This window comes from Talpa europaea (assembly GCF_964194135.1).
Source record: "Talpa europaea genome assembly, chromosome: 9".
Lineage (NCBI taxonomy): Eukaryota > Metazoa > Chordata > Mammalia > Eulipotyphla > Talpidae > Talpa > Talpa europaea.
Window position 1 is genome coordinate 46,994,907 of NC_140076.1, and position 13,487 is coordinate 47,008,393.

The following is a 13,487-nucleotide window of genomic DNA, read 5'->3' on the forward strand; positions in this document are numbered from 1 at the left end:
CTGCTGGGTGCTCACCATACTCAGTGGAAGAAGGTGAAGCTTTTCCACTCCATCTCCTAATGTCCTGAGTGGGGGCTGCTGGGAACTGGGGGTAGAGCACTGTACCACAATGACTTGTAAAAACAGAGCACCAGTCAGCCACAGTCCTTTTTATCTCTTCCTCTTCACTATGATGCTCTCATTGGTGAGCAACCTGTATGTCTCTTCCACTTGTGCTTTCCTCAGGCCTCAGCTTTCTGCAGTCCTCTAAGTGACCAGCTCCCAATTCCTCCGCTGTGTGGGCCACCTGCCATCTTGGACATGCAGCTCTGGCTCCTGCTTGCTTTGCTGAGCAGAACAGCTGCTGTCTTGCCACTTGTGGCTTTGGATTGGACTACAGTCTCTGCAAAATGAATACTATCTGGGGTAGGACAGTTTGCATCTAGCCATATGCCAGCCTACACACTACACATATTCTCTCTCTCTCTCTCTCTCTCTCTCTCTCTCTCTCTCTCTCTCTCTCTCTCTCTCTCTCTCTTTCTCTCTCTTCTCTTCCTCTCTCCTTTCTCCTCTTATCTTCTCTCCTTTTCTTACACCTTAGGAAAATAAACACTGTTGCTGTTTCTCTCTGTGGATCTTGTATTTGTAAGCATGTGAATGAGGACCCACCAACCGGGTTTTCCCCCAGGTTTGCATCAATTCAAAAGTACTGAATTTTTTTTAAACTTCAGTATACTGACACAAAATATATTAATTTTTGGAAACATATCTCATCAGCAAAGGATACTAAAACAGAACACATATTTGGGGATATGACATGAAGTGATTTCCATTCTAATGATGTTGTATTCAGAAGTCAAATGAAAAGCCAATGTCATCTCCCATAGCCGCCAACTTGATTTTTCTGGTGAAAATTTACTACGGTGACTGGGAACAATTTTCCTAATCCATCATTGTCCATAAACAACATATGAAAATAATACCACTAAGCCATAATTCAGAGTCATGCATACAGTGAGAGGAGTCATCAGGACTATCTGCTCAATTTCAACAGCCTTTAACATGATTCTGTCACCTGAAGGGAATATGTTTACAACAAATAACACCAGCATGAAAACAGTATTTCTGAAGTGAAAATTAAAATGCATTTTTATTTCAAATCTAGAGGATTTTGCAATTCAAAGCATCCTGCTTTCATTCTTACACATTTATGTTCTGTTCTCTTATTTTTACTTCTACCAACCCTGCCAAGTGCCAGATGCACATAAATGTATTAAAATGGGTGATTCACAAATGTCAGTTTTCCTTATCACTAAGGAAAAGGATCATATTTTCCCTCAAAAGTGTTAAAATAACATCTTAACCTCTAAACATCTCTCCTTATATTCTTCTGTACTTTTATGGAACATTATTCTTGGTTTCCTAGTGAGTTTCCTACTGAAGAACATTCTGTCAGGGGGAAAAATTGCTTGATAATTCCAGTTTTGTTTTTGTTATCAAAGGAATAGATGAAACCACTCTTAGAAAAATTAATCCTGGAAAATTGCTTATGGAACTGAGGAATCCAGAGGGGGACTGAAAGGGGAAGTGAGAGAACAAATTAGGGAAGAAACATAACAGACTAAGGTGGGTGATCAAGGGTGTTTTGGGGGTAGATACACTATTGTAATAACATTTGAAGGGGGAGGGGGTGACATACTCACAAAATACAAACAATATAAACCAACATTACTTTAATGAAATACATACATATAGATATATATATTTAAATGCATATATATAAAGAAAAATAACTTTTAAAAAACAACAGTGGAGAAACCAAGCAACACCTTAACCAAGTGATCAAAATTAAGTTCACTATAGCACAGAGACATCTATCAAGTGATCACAGAGTTGATTCCCTGAAAATAAGGTGTCAACAGCCAAGGACACATAACCTCCATGTAAATCACAAGAAATCATACACCTCAACTGACATCACAAGGAACGAATAGACAAACACAAAAAATAAGAAAGTTCTATTTTTTTTTTTTTTTTTTTAGAGGCATGCTTTATTTATTTGTTTGCTGGTCTGTTTGCTTGTTTTGTTTATACATGCACTGGGTACAGTCAGAAGTGCGGGAGGGAGGGTGAGAGAATTCACCAGAGCCAGAGCGGGGAGCAGAGCAGGCAGAAGGACCGAAGTACACTGCTGAGGGGAGCAGCGGGCGGCAGGAGAGGTCTGCACGCCATGTGGGCCCTCCTCCGGTGGCCAGGGAGCAGCCGGGGATCGAACCGGCGCCGCAGAGGCTGCGCGCAGCTTCGCAACCCAGCGCTCAACCGCTGCGCCACCGGGGAGGCCCAGAAAGTTCTATTTTTAAAAAAGTGGCAGTGGTTATTGTATTCTTCAAAGACATCAATGTTATAAAAGACCAAGTAAATAAAATTGTGGAAACTATTCCAGATTAAAGGAGGCTAAATAGATAGGATAATTAAATGTAATATCTGGAGGAGGGAAAATGCTATAAAACACATTATTAAGTTAACTAACAAAATTATTAACTAGGTGTATGAAATAATTTTATAAAGTAAATATATGGAGCTAATAACCAGATTGTGGTTAAGTGACAATTGCTTTTCCCTAGAAAATATACACTGAAGAATTGAGAGATAGAGTCATATCATGTGTGTGTCTATATATGTACATATGTAATACATGTATGTATATATGTATATATATACTCCCCTTTATTTTTTTTTAAAGATTTATTTATTCATTCATTTTTTTTATTCATTTATTTAATTATACAAGCACTGGGTACAATCAGAAGCGTGGGAGGGTGAGAGAATTCACCAGAGCCAGAGCGGGGAGCAGAGCAGGCAGAAGGACCGAAGTACACTGCTGAGGGGAGCAGCGGGCGGCAGGAGAGGTCTGCGCACCATGTGGGACCCTCCTCCGGTGGCCAGGGAGCAGCTGGGGATCGAACCGGCGCTGCAGAGGCTGCGGGCAACTTCGCAACCCAGCGCTCAACCGCTGCGCCACCGGGGAGGCCCTATATACTCCCCTTTATACTTACAATTGTAGCATCAGAAAACTGTCTGGAAATTTGTTTAAAAACTTAAATATTACAGATATTTTAATATTAGTAACAATGGAAATAACTTGGCTAAAGTTAAAAGACTGAGTTTTCTTGCAGTGGTCAGTCTATATTTACTTTAAAAATAAGCTTATTTAGGGTCTCCTGGTGGTGCAAGGGGTTAAGTCTCAGCACTATGAAGTTATTGCCAGTGTTTGATCCCTGTCGAGGGAGCTGACCCACATGGCACAGCAGACAGCTCCTGTCTTGCCTGCTGCTCCCCTCAACATTATATTTCAGTCAGTCTGCCTGTTCTGCTCCCTACTGTCTTTAGTAAATCCTCTCACCCTCCACATCTCTGGCCTGCACTCCAGATCTGGTATGCATAAATAAATAAAATAAATCTTTAAAATATATGCTGATTTACTACAGTTAAGTTCCAAAATTGTTATTCAACTAAGTTTTTCTTTTAAAAGTGAATTTAGAGTATTCACAGTAAACTTCAATTTAAGATAGAGCGATCTATTTTGTTTTTTCTATTCCTGGGTTTTTGAGTAAATGTAAATTTGTTGTAATCAGTTTTCTGAGAAGTACATGATGGATAGCACATTAGACAGGGTATATTGGTTTTTAGAACATTTATAAACAAAAGCTTCAGCATCTTATATGAAAAACTAATGGATCTTTAGAAATTTCTTCAGAGTGTTAATATTAATGAAATAGAAACTATTTTGATGTGCTTCTTAAAATGGAGAATATCAATAAATGAAGACAGAGTTGAAAAAATGAATGTATTACCAAAAACAAATAGTGAAAAAGTGACTCTTTTAATCTTTACTTAATTTTCTACTTTTGGGGGGTGTTCATGAAATCAACAATTATATTAGATTAAGTACTATTTTATCTCAATTAATTATTGAATCTCATTATATTTGTATATATGATATATAGCATTTTCATAATTGAATGTAAAATAAAAAGTATATAGGCATTTCAACATAAATGTGGCTTTCACATTTACATTAGTTCTCCAGGGAAACAAAAATACATCCATTATTTAAGCCTATTCTTCACATTTCATTAAATAAAATTGAACATGCTTGTAATTCTGGAGTTGTATTCTATTTTTCAGAACTTAACTTCCAGAAAGGAACAATTTATAGTTTTAAAATTGAAAGAGTATTCTTAGTGAACTGCTACAACAATACTTGGAAGAGCTGAGATATAAATGAAAAGTAAAGTATGAATTACTGGCAGAGATCTAAAATCCAGTGTTATTAAGGTAAGAAAAATATATCCAAATTGAAAGCTGAAATTACCTTCCTCTACAACTTTTTCAAGCTTTAGAGAAATAATTAAGTTTCATCATATGTTTTGCTTACTCATGCAGAATGTAACTCAGACTGCTAGTTTTTCTTTATGCAGTAGCCTAAATTCCATTTCACACTTTTGCCAGGTAATTCTCAGCTGAAGCCAATCTTGGGCTTGAGGGATTTCTTCTGCTTTGTGCTCAGGGAGACAATAAAGCATAATTTTGAATGCATTGCCATTCACTCCAAGATCAATTCAATTGTACCAAAACAATATAACCTCAGATTATTTATTCAACTCACTTCATAAGCAGAAAACAAACACAAAAGCAAATAGTTTAGTGATACTTGATACTTAACATAATTAATATAGTTTTCAGATTTTACATTTCAAGGGCTCATTCTACATATATATTCAACAAAGAAAATGATATTCTTATGCATGCTGATATTGATGTTCCCATCTTGCATTTGAATGTGTCTTCACTCTAAAATCTGTACTGTGGAGAAGCATATGAAATAACCCTCTCAATCTCTTCATCATAAAAGTATTACTTGATTTGCAGAAAGAAGAAAAACTGATAGAAAGAACATATTTCATGTCGCCATCTGCAGCTGTATCTGATATATATGTATATAAATCTTTGAAAAAAGTGTCCAGTGTTTAAGTGTTCAATACTTCTATACCACAGTCCTCCACATGAAATAGACCAGACTCAGACCAAGATCAGGTATTTAGAGAATTAAAAGAAAAAAAAAAAAAACAAACCTGTTTCAATACCACTGTATAATTACACAATCTCCATTATTTTAAGATTTTCCACAGTATCTTCTTTTTCCTGACACATTTCCCTGATTAATGGTAGTTAATTACTATATCTATTATATCCTGGTAGTAGCATGAGGTATGATTGATTTCATTGATAGACTGAGGTGACTATCAGTGTTGAATCAGTGGGACTTTGCAGTACTCCAAATATTAATGTTAGTTGTAGTCTTAATTATATTTGCACAATTTTTTGTGTTCTCTGCTGAAGTTCCACCATCAGCATCTTAGTGTTTCCATCATTTATTCTCACAAAAGCATGTTAATAACAATTTCTTCACCTGCATAATTCTGTCTATAGATTTCTGTCACATTAACTTTTAGTTAAAGATATCTTTAAATATTGTATGTCACTCCAGAACTCTCTGTGCAACTATGTAACTCCACAGACTACCACTCACATGGTCTTAAAAATTAAGTTAATATAGAATTATAGAATCCAATATTCACTTACTACATTTGAGGACATTATCATAGTTTATGGATTTTTGAAAGTGATGTGCATGTTTATTACATTAAAAATCCTAAAAATATATAGGTAAAAAATAAAAGAATTTTTACCTCTTACTCCTATCCCAGATACACTTTTCAAAACACACACAATTAACAGTTACTATATACCTCTCCAGAAAACAACTAAATGTAAATGCTAAATACTTTACACATCTATGAACCCATATATACACATAGGTATAACGCTTTATGTATATCATGTTCTTTAATAAATTTTATAAAAAGGCTCAATCATGTACACTGTTCTAGTTCCTACTTTTTCATATACTAACATTGCTTAGAAAGATTTCATCTCAGCACATATAGATCTGCCAATCTACCATATTCCATTCTTTTAATGCTTGCTGCTGTAGAAAAAAATACTTTGTGCCATGGTTTTTGTATTGTTTTTCAAAGTTTCTCCCTGCAACAGAAATAACTACTATTGTTTCTCCCTTCGCTTAGTATGCACTCAGAGCCTGAGCTCAAAAAGCTCAAAATCTATTTTTCTTTGCAAGCTGACATTTAGATGTTTCTCTCTTTCTCTCCCCTTCCTCCCTTCATTTTCTTCTTTCCTTTATACTTGATTAGCACCATCATACAATATAATATTTCTTGGAGTGTGCATTTTTGTGTGTTTATATGTTTATGTATATATAGGTCAATACAGACATAGGTATAAAGGATGGAGATATAAGTATACACACACACACACACACGTCAGACAATTTTATTAGTAAAATTGATGGATAAAAGAGAATTATTTTAAAGTATCGTTTTGGTTTTTCATCATATGAATCCTGCATGTTTCCTAACTCATTCCTTGATACTTTATTTTCAGGCAGTTCTTCTAATTTACATTTCTTTTGCCATTACATGGTTGTTGCCTATATAGAATTTTTTTAGATTTCATACATTTTACTGGGTTTCTTCCAGTTCTAATTTTTCTAAGTATACATACATCTTATACATCTTATGCTCTTCAAAATCCAGGAATTTTATCAGTGTGTTTGGTGTGTGTTATACTAAATTTTAAAAAATAGTAACAATTTGGAAGTTTCCTTTTAGTTGCATTTGTTCTTGGTGCATCTGTGTTGTACGAGGTAAAGATTTGGATTTTATATGGACGTCCATGGAGTCTTTAGAGAGTTTTGAGTATTTTAATATCATGAATTTGGCAGCTATGTGGAGAATAGATGATTAAAAGATAAGGTTGGCAGCTGAGAAGACATCAGGGAGGATAATAATCTATATAAGACATGATATTGGCTTGTAAAAATTAATAAAAGTACATTGTCAGGATTAGTTGAAGGCTAGATACATTTTGATCCAATCTGATTGGATTTTTCTAATGGATTAAATTTAGGATACAAGAGAAAGAATGCAAAAAAAAAAACACTTGAGATCTTTTGGTTTAATAATTAGCTAGATGGAAGTAACTTTCATTAAAACGAGGAACAGTAGATATTAGGAGGATATCAGAATTTGTTTTTGAAAAAAAAATTATAATGTCAATTAGACAGCATAATTGAGAAATATAAATCTGGAGTTAAAAGAGTTATAATAAATATGGGAATCAGTAATACAGAGATGGTATTTGCTACTAGAGATTGTATGAATCAACGTCGTGTGTCAATAGAGAAAAAGTGAAGGAATTAAGTTTTGGGACAATAATATGTAAAGAGTGGAGGAATAATAAGATTGGGGGAATGCCTCCAAAAATCAGAAGACAGTGGAATATGAGAATAATGAACAGCCATTGAGAAATTACCTTAAAAATGTATTTTGAGAGGGCCTCCCCTGGTGGCACAGTGGTTGAGCGCTGGGTTGTGAGGCTGCCCGCGGCCTCTGCAGTGCCAGTTCGATCCCCGGCAGCTGGCGAGGGTCCCACAAAAAAAAAAAAAAAAAAAGTTTTTTTGAGAGAGGAAATGATAGATATTGTTAAATGCTTCTTAGAAAGCAAGTTAGAATTGACTAATGAATTGGGTGACAAGGAAGTCATTACTGATCTTGACAAAAATATTCTTATTGGAACACTTCATTACAGGATAGAAAAAGCAGAGACAAAGACAGTAAGTAGATAACTCTTTCAAGGAATTTTCATCAAGGTTGACATGATCAAGAGAACAGGAAGAGGGGAAATTGGATAGTCACTGAAGAGCGATACATATGGCGTTGGAAAAAGATGAAATTTTTCTCATTTCTCTATTCTTCTTGTAAAATAAAAAGCAAGGTTTTCAGTTGAGCATAAAGCAGTAAAGGAGAGTTGGTGTTTGCAAACAGAGGAATGTATGTAATAGTCATTTAAGACAGAGGTCAGGAGACTTTATGGCAAAGAGCCAGATAGTAAATATTTTAGATTTTGTGAATACAGTCTTTGTAATAGCTACTCAACCATTATGTTGCAGTGTAAAAACAGCCATAGAAAATCCATAAACAAGCAAGCATGTCTATATTTCCATAAAATTTTATTTTTCAAAGCAGACAGGGCTAAATTAGGCTCACAGGTGATAGCTTGCTGATCCCTGATCTAGGAGAGTAGAAAAATGCGTGGACTAGAGAATAACTATGGTTTCCAGGAAGCTCTAAAGGCTACTTCTTTATGATCAAGTTTACAATCATAAATATAAAATAGGACCAGTCCAGATGGAGTGTTTTTTCAGGCTGTAGTTGCTTGGGGGTAGATGTGGTAACTGTGCTAAAGAAAATGTCCAACAAGACTCATATCTTTTATCCTGATTTTCTGCCAAGATGTGAGCTGCTCTAATCATTTATCTTCCCTTCTCCTTTCCTTCCTATAATCTTGTACTTTCTTTTGCATGGTTGGACATCATTCTCCATTTAGCAGCCTGAGTGATTTTCTTAATTTCTATATCAGACAGGTAGTTCCCTGCTTTTTACCCTTCAGTGTGTCTCCATTGTATAAGGATGTCATATTCTAAGCATGACTTCCTAGGCCTTGCATGATCTGTGTGCTCCTTCCTCTCTGGCTTCTTGCTTCTACTGTTACTACACTCCCCACATACGAGTCCTATTTCTATGCCTCAAATATATCAAACTTACTGTGATCCCATGTTCTTTGCTCGGCTTGAAATGTTCTTCTAAACTTTCCCTGAATCCCCACTCATTTTTCAAGCCCTATTTAAAATGCCCCTTCCTCTGCAGGCTTTTCCTCGGTCTTATGAATACTCCCCAAGTGCCACTGCCCTCCCCCCCGCCATCCACACAGCAAATCAAAAGTTTTTCTCCTGGGATTTTGTTCTTCTTCACTAGATTCAACATAATCTATAAGGATGGAATTTATATTGATGTCATTTATTTTATGTATGCATAGCCCATTCATTATATATCCCAGGAGGGTATGATCTCTGTAGTCCTTATTCCACCAAAACACGATATACTAATACTAGCCTTTGCAATAGTAGATTTGTAATGAATATGTGTTGACGGATGAATTAAGGAATTCACTCTGACCTCATTCATGCACTTTTGGGCTAAGAGGCAGGGCTCCATTATTGCTTTCAAGCTGTAATTTCCTGTATTAGTCTTTTCAGGCTGTTCTAACAAAGTATCACCTACTTAGGTGGGCTTTAACATCAGAAATTCATTTTCTCACAGTTCTTGGTGATGGAAGTCCAAGGTCAAGGTGCCTTAAGGTTGGTTTCTGATTAGGCTTCTCCCGACATCATCTAGGCAATATCTTCCTACCATGTCCTAAGATATTTTCTCTGCATGTGCTTCCATAGAGAGCACTCTGGAATCTGTTCTCATTTTTGTTAGGACATCAGTCCTATAGATTAGGGTCTCACTTTTTTTTTAAAGATTTATTTTTATTTATTTATGCATACAAGGGGTGGGGTGTAGGCCAGAGGTGTGGGGGGGTAAGAGTATTCACCAGAGACATAATGGGGCACAGAACAGGCAGATTGACTGAAATATACTGCTTTGAGGAGCAGCAGGTGAGACAGGAGAGGTCTGCTGTGCCATATGGGTCAGCTCCCTGGCCAGGGATCAAACTTGTGCTGCAGTGGCTGGCGATGATAGCTTCTTAGTGCTGAGACTTAACCCCTTGTACCACCAGAAAGGCCCTAGAGTTTCATTTTTATGATCTCATTTAACCTTACTTCCTTAAAGGCTCTATCTCCAATATAGTCACATCACAATTGAGACTTCAACATATGGATTGAGAGGAACAAAATTCAGTCCAGAACACTCCTCCACCCTAGACTGGGTCAGGTTCTTTCTTATTTGCTCCCATGGCACCCCACACTTCTGGATCAAAGTCTCACTTTCCTGCTAGTCACCTAACTTCAGATGAGCAGTGATGGTATCTCTTTTGTTCAACATTCTATATCGATTACATTGCATACTATCTGGCAACAAAAACTTTTTGGATATGGGAGTGAGTTGTATCTATATTGAGAGTTTTGTCTTACAGAGAATTTCTAATGTCTTGGTGGATTCATCTCAAACAGCAAGGAAAACAAAAAAGAAAATAAACAATTGGATTACATCAAACCTAAAAACTTCTTGCACAGCAAAGGAAACCATGACTAGAACAAAAAGACACCCTACTGAATGGGAGAACATATTTTCACACCATCTATCTAATAAGGATTTGATACTCAAGAACCACAAAGAACTCAAACAACTCAACAAAAATAAAACACCTCCCCCCCAAAAAAGGGCAGAAAAACTAAACACATACTTCTTTAAGGAAGATATATAGATGGCCAACGGACCCATGAAAAAAAATGCTTATCATCATACACAGTGAAGGAAATGCAAATCAAAACTACAATGAGATGCCACCTCACACCTGTCAGAGGTAACTGTGCTTTTATTTAAATTTATCAAGTCTATGGCAATGCCACTTGTCATACCTGTAAATTTTCAGTATTCTGGGGACTAAAGTAGAAAAATCTATATCCCACATTGAAAAACAATAGTGTTCTGAATATATAGAAAGACAACTTGGGATTTTTTTTTTAATATCAAGAACAAATTTATACAAATGTATAGTACTTCAAATCTGTTTGTTTAAATGTGCATTGTGTCTGCACCTTTATGAAACATCCATTGAGCACAGCATAAGTTATAGTCCTGGTAAAGGCTGAAATTTGAGGTTTTGAAAATGAAAATTTGATCTAGGAACACTGGTTGTGTAGGCAGAGAGTCTTTGTCCATTTGGTCCACTGTCATAAAGTTACCATAGATTGGGTGGCTTAAACAATAATGTATTCCTCACACTTCTGGAAGCGGGGAAGTCCAGGATTAAGGTGCTGGCAGATTCAGTGTCAATAGTTTGCAGACTTGTGTCTTCTCATTGTGGTGAATGGGACTAGAGATCTCTCTAGGGACTTTTTTTTTATAAGGGCACTCATTCATAAGGACATCACACTCATGAACTAATCACTTCCCAAAGGGCCCATCTCTAATACCATCATGTTGCACATTAAAACTTAAACATGAATTTGCGGGGGGCACACAAACTTTCAGCTCATAACACAAAGTCAGACCTCATAACAATTCAGGATCTAGCTCTCCATTGGAAGATTCATAAAACCACTTTTTTCAGGTTCATCTGTGCTTATTATACTCAGGAATCACTTCTGCTACATCAATACAGACATGGATTCTGTTGCTCCTAGATTAGACATACCTGATGGAAAGAATCCTAATGTTGGGCCTCCCTGGTGGCATAAGGAGTTAAGCACCACACTATGAAGAAATCCACAGCCTCTGCAGCATGAGTTCAATCCCTGGCTGGCCAGGGAGCAACCCACATAGCGCAGCAGACCTCTCCTGTCTCGCCCACTGCTCCCCTCAGCAGTGTATTTCACTCAGTCTGCCTGTTCTGTTCCCCACTTTGTCTCTGGTGAATCCTCTCACCCTCCTGTATCTCTGGCCTGTACCCCAGTTCTTGTATGCATAAATAATTAAATAAATCTTTAAAAAAAAGAAGAATCTTAATGTTATCACAATTAAAAAATAAACCACTTAATAAAAAAAGATTTCTGAGATATTCTATTCCCCAACATTAGTTACATAGATGAAAACAATATGAGCAGAGAATTAGAATAGAGCCAAACTGCAGTTGTCCCCCAATTCCTCATGAGATATTTAAGACACAGCTTCCAGAACCCTCCAGCACATTGGCTATGCTCCATTGCAAGAGGTAAGGTCAAAGCAGTGGAGGGCCACTTCAATATGAAAAAGCGATCCTTCTGGTCCCTAGCTAGCATTCATAGTACATTTGGCACAAGAGCCTTTTAAGAGTATGTGCTACCTTTAATGGAAGAATATCTGACTATTAGAAGAAAGAAGTTACCACAATCTCTGGATAATTTCCAAGGCCATGTTTATACTGAATTTGTCTTCACAGTGTACAAAACACTGTCTACTCTTTGTTACAATTCAATAATAAATATGTGTATTTTAGAAACTTTTGGATAACACGTGAATATAGGCGAGTAGGTACACATGTGCATATATTGTACATATTCTATTTATTTTGGAAAATGTCCTGCTATGATGTGACCTCTTGCCTTTGATTGATAGTGAGGTATCAATATAAATTTATCAATATAACAAATGTTCATTGTAAGGGAGAATGTAGATTTGTGGAGACAGAAAGTGTATGGAACCCTCTCTGTCCCTTCCACACATTTTTGCCATAAACTTAAAGTTGCGGGCTTCCCCCCGGGGGGCAGCGGTTGAGCGCTGGGCTGCGAAGCTGCCTGCAACCCCCGCAGCGCCAGTTCAACCCTCTGCCGCAGGAGAGAGTCCCACATGGTTCACAGACCTCTCCTGCTGTGCCCGCTGCTCCCCTCGGCAGTGTACTTTGTCACTCTGCCTGTTCTACTCTCTGCTCTGGCTCTGATGAATTCTCTCACCCTCCTGCGCCTCTGACTGTACCCAGTGCTTGTAAAAATAAATAAAATCTTAAAAAAAAAAACCTTAAAGTTGCTCTAAATAAAGTTTTAATTTTAAAAAGCAAATTGTTTTAGTCCTAAAACACAAATAATCAGCTGTTAATTTCACTTTCTCTTTTCCTCTTCCTTCTTTTAATGGACTATCAATAGATGGATCTGATTATAGAATTAAAATGAAGTTTAAAGCTTTTTACAAAATAATTCAGATCTTTTAAATTCACTTTGTCTTGATATAAACTAACCTACATGTAAATTATACATGCTCACCTTAAGAAAATATTTCATAATTTTGTTTTGGTGATTTTTTTGTTTCAAGTCCATTGTTCTATCCTGCATAAAGAAACCACTAAAGGAAATCTCTTCACAATATTTTTAGCTTTCCTATTACCTCTATAAATTGTATTCATATGAACTTGTATAATTCAGAAGTAATTATTTCAGTCTTCTCATCTGCTTATGTTTTAGAATCAGATCAGTGAACTGAATTGGTTAATGGGTGAGTTCAAAAAAAAAATCAAAGTTTTTAATAGATTTTCCAATGAAGAGTATTCCCACTAGGGTAGACCAAAGAGCTGGATTGAATGTAATTCTTTTTTAAAAAAAAATATTGAATACTTCAGTCATTTGAAGCTATTAAACAATAAAGTATACAACACAGTTTTATTTCAACCTCCTTTAAGTTATTCAAAGGAAATAGAACCTTATGTAAACCATTTTATTTGAAAAAATATTAGCATTATTAATTGAGACTTTTAAAATATGGAAATTTTAAATGGATAGCCCTAACTTTGGCTTTTCCCAATTCCAAAATTAACTATTTTTTTTAGCCATTGGTTCATGTATGTTGGGTTGATGGGCTCTTTGCCATTCCCTCTGGTCACCCCCAGAG